The following is a 14024-nucleotide window of genomic DNA, read 5'->3' as shown; positions in this document are numbered from 1 at the left end:
AGGATCTGTAGAACATAGTGAAGCAAAAGATCCAAAAAAGCAACCAAATTTTCCATGCCAGTACTGAGTTTTGCAAGTAGAGATCACTGTTCCCATCTAAACAAGAAGTTACACAAGACCAAAGTTTGCACAGAAAACACGTTAATTTTATTACCAAAATTGGAGAATTTAGCTTAACATAAAGATATGTTTTAGGAATCTGGTGGTATGTAACAGTCATGCTATCAAACTGTCATGGCACAGCTGGATCTGGGTATCTAAGGAATAAAAAGAACATGGATGTTGGAATGTTTTCATGAATGAAATTGAAGTTTCCTATTCAGCACTTAAAATTAATAAAGCAACGTTTCAAACAAATTTTCCTATATAGAACTAGTGCAGAGTATTCATCTCTTTTATACTTCAGAGTCCTTACCAGCCACCAGCCTGTGCAAGCACACAGTTCTCAGTAATTCCTACAGCACCCCCACCAAGCCTGTGACCCTGCTGGACTTGAAGTCTGACTGCAATGAGCTAGAAACACCCAAGTTTCAGGTCTGCAGAGTGAAAGTTGACAAGCAGAACAGACGCTGACCTCCTTGTTACTCTTGTCCAGGAACATTAGGAGAAAAAACTCCACGTCAAGCTGCCAAGGCCTCTCTAAGCTTCACCACGTACAGAGCAATCTGTCAGCCACCAGTAGCTCCACATTTAACATCAGCTAAGGATTACAAATGACATCCATTTCACATGCTGCAGATCTAATCTTGTCTAGTGCAAGGACTAAACATATCGTGCTTTGTCACAGGGTATAAAGACACAGATCCCTGATAAGAACCAGCACAGCAGCTTTCAGCGAGACACCCTGGCAGCTGAAAGCTGAGCCTTCCAGGCAAGGTAGAAATCGGCAAAATCACCGCACTCAGAGTGAATGGGGGTCTCCTCCCTGACGATAGATATCTTTGGGGAAAAGTAGCAGGAACAAAGGAAATGAGAAGGAAATGAGTAAGTCTCCTTAATGCACTCAGGGAAAAGGGGATGTCTAAGAAGAAAGATATATGGCTCAAGCCCTGGGGATCTTGGAGGGTAAAAAATGAGTGTGCTGCACTCGCACCTAAAAAAATGGAAACTGCAGGAGGAAAGGGAGCTGCAGCCCAAGCAGGGGAAACATGGACCCTCCCCCAGACTCCCGGCGAGGCAGGACAGTGGTGCCAGGTCAGAATCACTGAATCAATTAGGTGGGAAAAGAGCTCTGAGATCATCGAACATAACCCATGACCAAACACCACCCCGCCAACCAGACCACGGCACAGGCTTTCCTTAAACACCGCCAGGGGTGGTAACTTCACCACCACCCTGGGCAACCCATTCCAATATTTAATCATCCTTTCTGCAAAGAAATTCTTCCAAATGTCCAACCTGAACCTCCCCTGGCGCAGCTAACACTGCCTCCTCTTGTCCTGTCACTGTTGCCTGAGAGCTCGACCCCCACCTGGCTCCTGTCAGGGAGTTGTGGAGAGCGATAAGGTCCCCCCAGAGCCTCCTTTTCTTCAGGCTAAACTCCCTCAGCTCCCTCAGACACTGCTTATAGGACTCGTGCCCCACACCGTTCAGCAGCTCCGCTGCCCTTCTCCGGCCACGCTCCAGTGCCCCAGTGCCTTTCCTGTAGTGAGTGCACAGAACAGGACACGGCACTCGAGGCGTGGCCTCACCAGCGCCGAGCACAGGGGCACAATCACTTCCCTGGTCGCCTGCCCGCACTATTGCTGGTACAGGCTCGCTCTGGGGAGAGAGGAACCCCTCCACGCACCCCCAGACCGGTCAGGGGACTTCCCCCGAGGCGTGGAGCGGAGAGCGCGTTCCCCACACCGCTGTCAGGGGCGGACGGGGCCGAGGGGCGGCGGGACACGGGGCACTCGCACACCCCCAGCCCGGGCGGGCACGGTCGCCCCGCCCGCGCGAAGGGACAAAGTTCCCTCCTAGGCCCGGCCCCGCTCAGCCCTGCGGGGCCTCTCGCCCGCGGCACCCCCGGCGGCGGCAGGACCCGCCCGGCCCCGGCCCCGCTCCCGGTACCTGAGACCGCGCCGGGCCCGGCGCCCCCCGCGCTCCGTCCGGCGGCGGCACCGCCCGCCCGCGCCGGACACCCACAATCCATCCCAGAGCCGGCGAGCGACCGCCCCACCCGCCCCGCCCGCGGGCCGGCCCCATCGACCTGCTCGGCCAGCAGCTCCACACCCCTGTCCTTCCACCCGCCCCCCGCCGGGCGGCAGAAGAGGCGGCGGGGGGACATCCCTGTCCCCATCCCTGTCCCCATCCCTGTCACCATCGCCAGCGCCGTCTCCATCCCCATCCACATCCCTGTCCCCATCCCTGTCACCATCGCCAGCGCCGTCTCCATCCCCATCCACATCCCTGTCTCCACCACTGTCATCATCACCATCCCTATGCCCATCCCTATATCCGTCCCCGTCCCCATCACTGTCCCCATCCCCTTCTGCGTCCCCACCACCATCCCTATCCTCATCCCTATCCCCGTCCCCAATGCCATCACCGACCCCATTCCTAGCAGCGTTCCCATCACCACCCCCACCCCCATCTCCATGACGTTCCCGTCCTCGTGCTCATCCCCACGCCCGTCCCGTCTGCAGCCAAAGGCTGCGCTGCCGGTGCCCGCTCCGTGTCCCGCCGGGAAGCCCCGCTCTGCCGCCGGACTCGCTCCCGGGTCCTGCCCGGGGGTGCCGCCCTGACCGGCGGAACGGGGCGCGGAGTCACCGCTCCGTAGCCACCGCGGGGAAGAGCCAGAGCGGGCTGGCAACCCCGCGCTCCTGCTGGTCCCAGGATCATTCGGGGCTATCCCGCCGCGGCTCCTGGGAGCGGAGCTGGCAGCGGGAGAAGCACCGGCTGTTCCAAGGAGATTTACCATCTCTAACGAGGGAATGGGTAGAATAGCTCTGATGGAGCAGGGCTTCCTCCGGAGACACGGGCATTTATACGGGCTTGTCCAAAACTGTAAGACAAGCAAGTCAAAAAAAACCAAACCAAACCAAAAAAACCCAACCCAAAAAAAAAAAAAAAAAAAAAAAAACCACAACCAACTAAAATATGGAGGAACAGAAACGGCAGAGGAAGAGAGCACGGTGTGAAGAACTAGAGATGCAGAAGTGGGATGGAGCTTGAAACCAGCCTGTTAAAAAAAAAAAAAAAAAAAAAAAGGAAGAAGAAAAACCAAAGTGAGCAAGACCCTTGAGAAACGTCCTAAGATGCAGTGAGGTGGTGGAAACGTAGTTTCATAGTTACCATAATCTTTACACGCTCTGATACAAAATCTCACAGGACCTGAAAGTAGTGGCAACTAATTAAATTTTTGAATAGATGTCTGCTTCGCTATCAACACTCTTTTAGGACCATAAAAAAGTGATATTGCGTAGATATGCAAGCTAAATTAAATCAAAATTTTGAGATGTATAAGTTAGTGACTAACAAGCTGCAAAAGGAAATACTAGACAAAGTCTATCAAATATATTGGATAAAATGAACTATTATAGGCTTAGATGAAATCGCAAAATCAGATTCTGGTCTTCTTTGGTTTGGTTTTGCAGTCTGTGTTAGTAATCTCTGTAGTCAGTGTTGATTAATGTTTAAGAACTAAGCTCACAATACCAACCTAAAGATAACCAATGTTGTATGTCACGTCTTGCAGATTATTCAGTATTCACCTGCTAACAGAAATAAAGCTTTTTCCAAAATTTAACTGTTACATATTTTGGAAATTTTACAGCAAAAACTGCTAGGAAACAAGAGTAAGCAATGTATACACGAGTAAAAAGGTAAATGATGTTTAATTGTTATTAGGTGATACATGTGATATAGCTGTGAAATTATTTTAAATGCTACTCACACTTACTGTTGAAATCAAATATTATATTTCACCCTTCTTACTAGTTAGTGATTGAAAATATCCATTCCCTCTCACATAAAAATGTGATGTCTTATAATCATATATCTGGGTGAGTTTTGCTGTTGGGCTTGAGTTATTTCCTGTAGATAAACAAAAGTTACTTCTTAAAAAAAACCCAAAATTCTAAGAACTTTTAGTCTGAAACTGGTTTGGGCTTTTTTGTGAGCCTGAATTTCTTAGTACAGCTGTATTTTAATTTGCATATAGCAGCACTAAGAGATGTCCAACAAGTTTGATGCCCCATAAAACTGGTTGTTAGAAGCTGTAAGATACAATCCCTACCCTGAAGCATTATAGCATAAATGGCACAAGGACATGCAGTGAATTATGCTCTTGGTTCAAACTGTCCTTTTTTGATGTACTCTGAGTACACATTATAAATGCTGTATTGATTTGTTGTTCTCCGGGCCTCACCACCACTATTGGCCTTTCAGCCAAAATTGCCAAAATGTGCAATATAGTGCTTTTACATGAAATTTTGACTTTACAACTTTGTAAAAGAGATTTGACATTAAATGAATTTCTTAGCCAAAGCTTCAGGAAAATAGCAGTCCTCTTGAAATGGTGCATTCTGTGAAATTCAGAGGAGCTGAAAATTATATAAAATGTAACTGCAAAAACACGTGTGTATCTCACAGCATCTAATTTTCTTGGGTCTTGCAGATCTTTATTTAGTATTTATACAGAGACTCAGTAAACTTACATGGTTTATCCAAGGTCACTCAGTTCAACAGCAGCAAAACATGAAGAGAAAACCAAAGAGTTATAACTCCAGTACTCTGACAGAGAAACTGCATATAAGACTTTCCTCTAGCTAATAGTGCTTTTACTAAATAATATATTGGAAAATATTATGCATAATTTATATTAAAATTGGGTGAATGTTTTATATTAAAAAAAAAAAAAACAAACCCTGCTGCATGTGAGCAGGGAGAATAAATAAGGCAACAGGGAAAGCTGAGAGTCCCAGGCTCTTCTGTCTTACCTGAACCTGCATTGATACAAGAGCTCTGGAAAAGGGGAATTCACCTTTGAGATGTTGGTTTGCTGCCCCTAGAAAATGTTTTTCCATGGTGATTGGCAGTAGCTGGTTCTAGCAGTGACAAAATATCTGTGATATGCAGATTTTCTCTCTTTTTATCCTTTAGTCTCCTTTGACAGAAAAAACCACATGAAATCCCACCTGAAACAAGACCAGCTCTCTGGGTGTAACTCCATGTGTCTTCTCATGTGTATGAGTTTTCTTCTTTAGGAGGCAATGCAGCAGTTTGCACGTCAATATGGCAGCACAGTTAAATCCACCTTGTTAATGTTCTGATTTTCAGCCTTTTGACTGGGGCAGGCAAACAGGAGAGAACTGCTGTCCTTCAGGTGGAGTGCCAAGATTTCTTCATCACAGGATGAGGCACTTACACTGTGGTTCCTGGGGTGTTTTGAGAAAAACAGGTCAACATTGGCAGAAGCCCAGAAGTTTGTACTTCTTACACTTTAAAATATCACAGGACCTCTGTATTTTTAGCTCTTAAGTAATTTGCTTCCTATTGTAAAAGTTCACATGATGATCTTGTGTCTTCTCTGAAAGAAACTATTATGAGAATTATGTCCAGTTTGTTTTTACTGTGCCTTTTTCAGGAATTAGGTTTTAGTAAACACATGTAATAAAACAATATGTATCTTGAAAATATACACATACTGCATATTTATTTATCTTGCTGTGGATATTTTAGTTACATGAATAGCATTTCTGTAGGCAAAGCAAAACTACATCTACTTCCCAGTAGCACTATAATAATTCATAAAATAAAACATCCACAATTCATGGAAACCTTATAAATTGCTCTTACAAAGAAAATTTGAATTTAGCTTCTGCTCATGTATGTTCTAGTTACAAGAACATAAAAGCTGATTTGGAAGAAATAGATCAGATCCCAAGAATGAAATTTAATACTCTGTAGGTCTCATAATAAATCTCTACAAAGGAGTTGAAACCACTTAATTTAGAGAAATGCTTCCTTCAAAAGGATTTGGAACAGATCTTTGATGAACAAGATGTTCATGTTGATGAACAAGGCAAAGCAGCAGAAGAAACTGTATTAGAAATTCAAACAGACAAAGTCAGCTTTGATCATCTTCTGCTCTTCACAGGGAAATGATTCGGTCTGAGTGTTCAGAACTAGACTCGGTGTAGGACACATGACAGCGGGGTATTCCCCTGTCCTGTTGGGTTAGATCAAAAGTCCATTTAGCTCAGAATCCTCATGTCTCCACAGGACTCATAATGGATGCCTGGGGAAAATGGTGTTCAAAACCAGGGAGTGGTTTCCATGGCACATCCTTCTAGTTTTTAGAAATAAATGGGTAACAGCATCCTCATCTGGAAGGATGTAATTCAGCCAATGCATTTAATAGCTCTTGATGGACCTATGAATTTGGATAATCCCTTCTGTGAACTCAGTAACAAAAAAGCTGTTAAGGATTTATTGAGACAGTCTTGTGACATAGCAGAAAATAGTTTGTTTTGCTTGGGTTTAGGCCACTGGTTAATAATCTTATCACACAATTTGTAATCCTTGTTCCACTTCACCTTCTTTGCATTATTTGAGTTTTAACTGTCTTATGTTTGTCCCTGAATGTCCTTGAGGTGTTCTCACATCCTAAGTCCAGCTTTGCAAGAAGCCACTTGTGATCAAGGGAGTGATCCTATTGCTCAATTATACTCACTGCCTTCCCCTCCTCCTGGTCCAGTTCTAGAGAGGCTGAAGCGAAAACATTCATATGAATACACAAAATATAGTTAGACTGCTAAAGTTATAATTTCCATTCTGTTTTCAGTCTCTTTTTTGTGTATTTACAAACATTTCATATTTTTGACCCATGCTGAGCTGCTACATGGCTGTTTTTGAAATGTTTTACCTGATGACAAGGCTCTAAGAAATCTCAGTGCTTAAAAATTTATTATTTTGAATAAAATCTATGCTGATCACTATGAGAACTACTGGTGCTTACAGGGAAAATATTACACTGTGGATGTAATAGAAGAAAAAACACAAATATTTTTGTGATGTAATTTTTTATCAACCATTACTTTTAATAGCTGGAGAAAATTAATTGGAACCAAGAGGTTTTTTTACTTCCTACTGAACACTACTTGCAAGTGTTATCTAGTAATAAAATTACTGACTAGTACAACAACTCGTTTGGGGAACTTGTCATCCCTTGCTTCAGTCTCTTTACTCTGCTGATTTATAATAGGAAAGAAAACAGGAAGCTTAACTGGCAATGGGATTTCCCAGACTGAAAATTACTGAATTGCTATCACTCAATTATTTTCAGTAGATGAGTTGTGATCATAATTTGCTTTAAAAAAGACAATTTAAAAAACCATTTGAAAGCTTATTCAAGCAAACCAAAAAGGAAATGGAAAGTAAACCTTTTGGAAGTGTTCTGAATTACAGAATTACCATGACATTGAGAGAAATCGTATGCAGGACGGGACTGCACATGTAGCCTTCATGCATGTTGACAACCAGAGAGCCCTTTGAGCAACCAGAGCTGGCAGAAAGGCATGTGTGAGCATGAATACCTGTGCTGCTGGAGATGTGCTCCAAAAACACCAAAAAGGCCTTAACAGAGAGTCAAAAGAGAATTTTATTTACGTTGAATAGCCCCATTAAAGCAAATTCTCTAAAGGTCAAGTCAAGCAGTTCTCCCAGCACAAGGCTAACCAGATGGAATTGCTGATAATCTGACCCTTCCGTGTTCAGAACACAGAACAGATTTTTACATTTGTGCTTTTGCACATTCCTGGGTGAATAATCACAATGATTCACAGAGGCACATTGCAACATAAGGTGGTATTCAAAGGGAATGGAAGCATTGCCCAATATGGTAACAGTGAACTGATCCCTTGCTGGGAATGCATAATGCTCCAGATAAGGCAGGGATTCTCCTAGGAAGGGCCTAAAGCAAAGGAATGGATGGCCCATGTTGATTCTTACCCCATTAGCAAGGGAGGCCTCCTTTGTATATATGGGTTCTATAGAATGGATTAAACTGGAAGCTGTTCTGCAGGGAAATACAGGGGGGAACATTTCATTTTTCACACCTTCTAATTTTAACACGTGCCTCTGGTCTTCTCAATGCAGATGGTCTTAAACTGCACCAAGAATGAAATTTTATCAGGTGAGGAATTGCACAGACAGAGCTACTGGACTGGGGCTTCACTGGTGCACCATTTTTAGATCAAAATGTTTCAAAGTGTATTGATCATCAAGGCCAAGTTCGTTGGCTTGTTAGGATGGCACACCAAATTGAACAGGCATGTAGTGCTCCAAATAGAGATCTTAATAGAATCTTAAAAACCCCTATTCTCACAGGAAGGACTAACATAATTAATGTAATCTGTTTGTCTATAAAATTTTCCCCAATTTACATATTCATTAGCATAATTTACCAGAGTGTTTGCTTTTAGTGCTGTTTATTAAAGCAGCAGAGTAAGAGAAACACTTGGATACAATGTGTTAGTTTTGATATATTTTTGGTACTGGACATGTGAAGACCACATCATTAAAAATTGGCCGTGGCCTTCTTCAAAGACATTCACATAATCCTAACAGTGTCAGACACAGCACTGTAGAGCTGCAAATCAGCTTTTATACTTTTTGGTGATTTGTTAAGGTATTATTTCAGGAAAATTTCCTATGGTCTTTGAGCAGGACAAGCAAGAAACTGCAACTTTACAGAAATGAATTAACAGTTTCTTTATATATTACCAAACAGATAGAATAAACCCAGTGTGGATGCACCCAGCATGCAGAAATAGTGCTTTGAAATTGTTTCCATTTTGTATGCAAGCAGCATTGTCACTAGAAATAGATTGAGTTATGCATTTATCGAAGAACACAGTACTTTTAAAGTGTTCCACTGTTGACTAACTTAACTAGCATTGTATATTGTTTCTAAATAAATCATATGTCTTAATAAGAAACTTGGACTGCAGATAGCTGTGATAATTGAAAAAGATGCTGCATGAGCTGTTCATTGCCTTCCCCCAGCTCTGGTGGAGGGAACGTTCCCTATTCTGCAAGGGAACATTCCCTATCCTGCTAGAAAGCAGGCAGCCAAATAATTTAACCCATCACAGGGGGTATTTTTAGTTATGTCTCATTTTGTCTAGAGACAATTGGAGACTGCTTATCCGTGCTTCTCCAATAGAATTGTGGATGCTATAATATCCAGCTGACTGATATTGTATATCCAAGCAGCACCCTGCTGCATCCACAGAAGAACACCTGCCCATGTGAGTTCCAAATTCTCCTCCTAGTCCTCCTCTCTTCCCTGAATTATCTTGAATTAAATACAAAAAGAGTAATTGTGCCGCAGCACAATGACCATAGATGTGATATAATAACCTTATAACATCTATTGTCTTCTGAAAGCTAATCTGAGGAGTCAACAGTTTGGGTAAACTGAAGAGAATGTATTTTGATCAAAAGTCACACACCAAGTAGAAATCCAAACACCTACAATATGAGTGTTTTTAAACAATCCCCTTATGCAAAGCCATTTAGAGTGAGAGGGCAAACATTAGCAGCCAAACCCTCTCAAAAGTTGATAAGCAACTGGTGAAAGCCAGAAAAGTGTCTCAGAACAGAAACCCATTTGTTTACCTGCCACACATTCAATTACTTGCAGTTTCAAATGGTTGGGTAGCAAAAAAACCCATGGTGTCATTGCAGTCTCCCTGACTCTTCATGCTACCTCTTTTGTGAAATGACCCACTTGGCTCACCTTGATCCTCTTTTCCAATCCAGCTTTTCTTGCTCTGATACTTGACCCTGTGTTAAGGCTTGGTTTTACCCTGATGGGCTTCTGTGCTCTGCTGGAAAGCTCACAAGCCAGTTAAACAGCTACTAAACTGCAAACTGGTGATGTACTGGTTTTATTTGGCACAGGGATGACATCTCTGAATAAAAAATAAAAGACAACTAAATTAAAAACGGTGATTTTACATAAATTTGTGAGTTACCACGGTTTTTACTCAAATTAATGTTCATGACATGCTATGGAGGTCAGGTACCTACAGTTGTGATTGATTTAGGTTTTCAGTTCAGTTGAGGTGCATAAGTCACATGAAAAAGGCAGCAATACACATTTGTTCCAGCCAAGGAAGTAAATAGGTGCAACTGAGAACACATAATAATGTTTCTATTACACAACAAAGCACAGATTTTCTGATCATGGACAAAATATGCACTGTTATTCCTTGGGTCCCAGGTGTGACTGTGTGGAGCCTGTGCAGTATGGATACAACACAAGGGCAGAGGTTTGTATTCTGCTTTGCTGTTGTAGCAATCCTGCTGCCATCCTTCTTCTAATTCACTTGCAGAGGCATTATAAAGGATTAAGATGCATTCATTATGAGAATGAACAGAATAGCAGCACAAAGAGAACCAATTTTGAATGGAAAAGCAAGCTGTAGATAGGAATGCAGTTTCCCTTGACTTTTGCAGATTTTGCCTCAGGCCAGAACATCAAGTTCTTATTCGAGGCATCACATTTTCAGTCAAATTCTTTTTCCAGGTTCGTCTTTTGATACATGATTTGCTGTTATTCCTATCAAATAAAATGGGCAATAGTGGTGTTATCATCGTAATAGTCCAAGGATATAAACAAGCCCCAGTTTATAAGTTTCTCTCTCTCCCTACACACCTTGTTTCAGTGTGCCAAGAATTATTAGCTGGGTTTTTTCCCATCCCTCATTTAGAAAAAAAAATATGGTTGGACTAATTATATTTTGAAAGTTAATGGTTTTAGCTGATCTACGTTGAACTCTTGGAGAGCAGCCACATCAAATGAGTTCCTGGTAATTTGCCATGACTTCACCATGTGCAGCTCCATGAAATTACATGCCTCCCATATGGCTGTTGCTATAGCTATGCCAAAATCATCCAATTACACTGTAATCTTGCTTGTGGCCCTTCTTGAAGGAAATCTGCATACATCTTATATCTGGGTAGATAAAATGATTTGGGTTTTTTTAGCTCTCTGTAGTATTCTCTCAACTACTGGAAAACTTATTTATATCAAAGTACTCAGAACATGATGGTTAAGAGATTATGCAGTGTACTTTATAATAAATACTTACAATAAAGGAATATTGTTTAATGGATAACCTAGACCTGATTTTTTTTGGCTGTTTCTCTAGCTTTTATTGTCATGTTTAGCTGGGTTTAAGGGCTGTTCAGTGTGATGTACTGGATATTAATGTTCCTTTTAAATTCAGTTTATGCCAATCTGAATGGCAACATGCTGATCCAGGCATCAGATTCCCAGCCCTCCTGGGCATTTCCAGAATCCTTCCACTCCTGGAACTTCCTTTTGGCTTTTTTTGTTTTGTTTTGTTTTGTTTTTTCTCTTGCACTTTACTGTGCTTCCCAGGCGTGGATCTATATATGGATTCACAGCGTTGCTCTTTCTGCATGTTCAAGGGCAGGCCATTAACTGCATGAAAATGATCCAAAATGAGCAGGATGCTGAAAAGCTTCCCACACAGCTTAGCAAGGGACTTGTAATCCTTTTGTCTAGGTATACACTTCTTCGGGCTGAGGTACTTGTGTGAAATTTTAATATTTAGCACTGCTGGAGCTGGTAAATCATACCCACATCCTGGAAAACTCTGGAGCTCCACAACTTATTTGTATAACACTTGCAGAAAGCTGTCTGCAAATTCCCTCCATCTGAATCAAACTGTTAGACTGTATCTCTCACCTGTTGATTAATAGAAATACTTTCCTTCTGACTTTAATCCTCTCATTCCTTATTCATTTGTATTCACCTGCATTCCCTTGCTCTGTGTTTACATTGTAAACTGCCTGGAAGCAGATGGCAACAGGAGGAGGATGCTCTGCAATGGTAATTACTCTTGTTATCATGGATATTTAGGAAAAGATCACCTGCAATCCAACTGTGCTTACAAAAGCTGGACTTGGTGCATTGTAGAGGGATGCTGTTGCTGGATTATGTGTGCTGTACAGGATTTCACAGAATCATAAAGGTTGGAAAAGACCTCTAAGACCAGCCCAGCACCACCATGCTCACAGCTAAACCATGTCCCCAAGTGACACATCCACATGCTTTGTGAATACTTCCAGAGATGGTACCAGATAAAAGCAGTTCAGGCTTTTATTCACTCCCATTCCATTGGTAAGACTGAGAATATATTAAGACATTGCCTCTACACATTAAAAATTTGGTTTTTGGTACACCCTGAAACAGTGAAAAGCTTTTCATAACTCAGGAACAGACTTCTGGCCAAATAAGGATGAAAAGATTCAGAAAATTACACCATGAAAACAGACTGTAGGCTTTTTCTACTGTTCCTGTACTGAAGAAAAAAGTAAAGGTTGGAAAACCTTTCCATGAAATCAATCAGCACAGCAATCCTGCTGGATCTAGCTGAATTTCAGCTTTATAAGCTCAGTTTTGTAATTTAAGCACAAGACTTCTCTGCTAAAAATATCCACCAAGATAATGTAGATGCCAATGCATAAAACAACAAAAGGTCTATAGAGAAACCAGTATTGAAATTTAGATTGATCTATTTGAACTTGGATGAGTTAATATATCAAACCTGTATTTATGGTCCAACAGTATGGGATAATACTGCTTGAAGAGAAATCTTGCCCCTTTATTAGAGTGATGCCTGGGTACACAGCCACCTGAAGAACTGCATCTGGAAGGATTAATAAAATGAAACATGAGATCTCATGGCCAGGGATTTCAGTCTTTCAACTCCTTCCCTTGCAAAACTGTGATTGAATTGGCACCTCAACACTGAGAGAAATCCTATGGTTTTTGGTCCTCAAATGTAAATTCCACTGTAATTCAGTAAACCAAAATGCACCAGCACTGCTCTTTTTCAATGTCATTCTTCATGCAGACTCAGGAAGAACACACACTGATAGCAAGAGATTGCAGTGGAGTTGCTTAATAGAGTTGTTTCACTTTCCATATGACCTGCAGTACTTTTTTGTTCTGCTCAGTGCCCCACCATTTCCCAGAAAACACTTGTATTCAGAGAGAGGAAAAGATAAATCCAGCTCCAGGATATTTTCTGTAGAGCGCATTAGAGTAAGTGCTTTTGGGTGTGATTTAAAGTTTTATAGTGAAATGATGCTTCTGCTAGCAGAAAGTCTCCAGCATACTTTTATAGCCATTCTACTCTCTGTCCTTTGACTTTGCTATTAAGGTTTAGCAAGACTAATCAGGAGCATTATTTGGAAATATTAGGTAACAAAGACTGGTCTGTTTAATAAAGACTTGCTCTGTTTAAATCTGACTGCAGCTGGGCAAATTAGCGGTGCTGATCCCTTCTGTGCAGGCTCCGTGAGCTGTATGGCCAGGACAGGACCTTCCAGCTCCATCCTTTCCACATGCCTCAGGTTTTTGGACCTTGTCTTGTGCTCCTCTGGGAGGATACTTGAACTCTAGCAGCTGGAGCCCAAAGCTGCTCTGTCATTCCATGATTCCATCTGCCAGATGCAGCAGTTGAACCTGCTGCATGTATAACCCTGACTACCAGGTAATAAAACTGAGAGGAGAGTGAAAAGTCCACATGGTAGTTTATATCCTAACTGTATTCATTTTAGATAAATATTTACCTACACACACACAGCGGCACATACATAGGAAAGCGCTATTTGCACTTTCTCTTAAAAGCTTTCAGAGATATTCATCTTTAATATTCTAGCCCAGCACAGCTCACGAGCTACACAATATCCTGCAGAAATCCCTTTCATTATCTCCAAAATGTCTCATAATGTTCTATTCGTAATTTGCTTTGACATTAAAATAAAAATGTTAATATTCTCAGTATCTCCTTTCCTTGCTTATGCTCCTCAGGAAGATCTGGCAGCCCACAAAAGCCAGATGGTGACTTGAACTTCCCAAATGAACTGCCTGGCTGCTGCTACAAAAAGGGATGGTTTTGCTCCCTCCTATCTCATCCTGAAGGGCATGTACCTAGTCCTTCTTTTGTTTGCATTGGCGCTGCCTCTAGCCTATCCCTCCAGTAAAAAAGGCAAAG

At 42.1% G+C, this 14024-nt stretch overlaps 1 protein-coding gene across 2 annotated transcripts in view; it reads right to left on the bottom strand.

Annotated features, from left to right (window-relative positions):
• The window catches only part of SLC35F5 (solute carrier family 35 member F5), a 30233-nt gene extending 28121 nt beyond the window's left edge, over positions 1–2112 (bottom strand). The window contains exon 1 of one of the 2 annotated variants that reach the window (XM_048309417.1): positions 2053–2112. The gene's annotated coding sequence lies outside the window, so the exon portion shown is untranslated. Of the gene's footprint in view, positions 1–574; positions 1416–2052 lie in introns of those variants that run through there. The other variant, XM_048309418.1, reaches the window with a different exon arrangement.
• Between the last annotated feature and the right edge of the window lie 11912 nt (positions 2113–14024).

Source organism: Corvus hawaiiensis, chromosome 7 (genome assembly GCF_020740725.1).
Source record: "Corvus hawaiiensis isolate bCorHaw1 chromosome 7, bCorHaw1.pri.cur, whole genome shotgun sequence".
NCBI lineage: Eukaryota > Metazoa > Chordata > Aves > Passeriformes > Corvidae > Corvus > Corvus hawaiiensis.
This window is presented reverse-complemented; position numbering and strand designations above follow the sequence as displayed.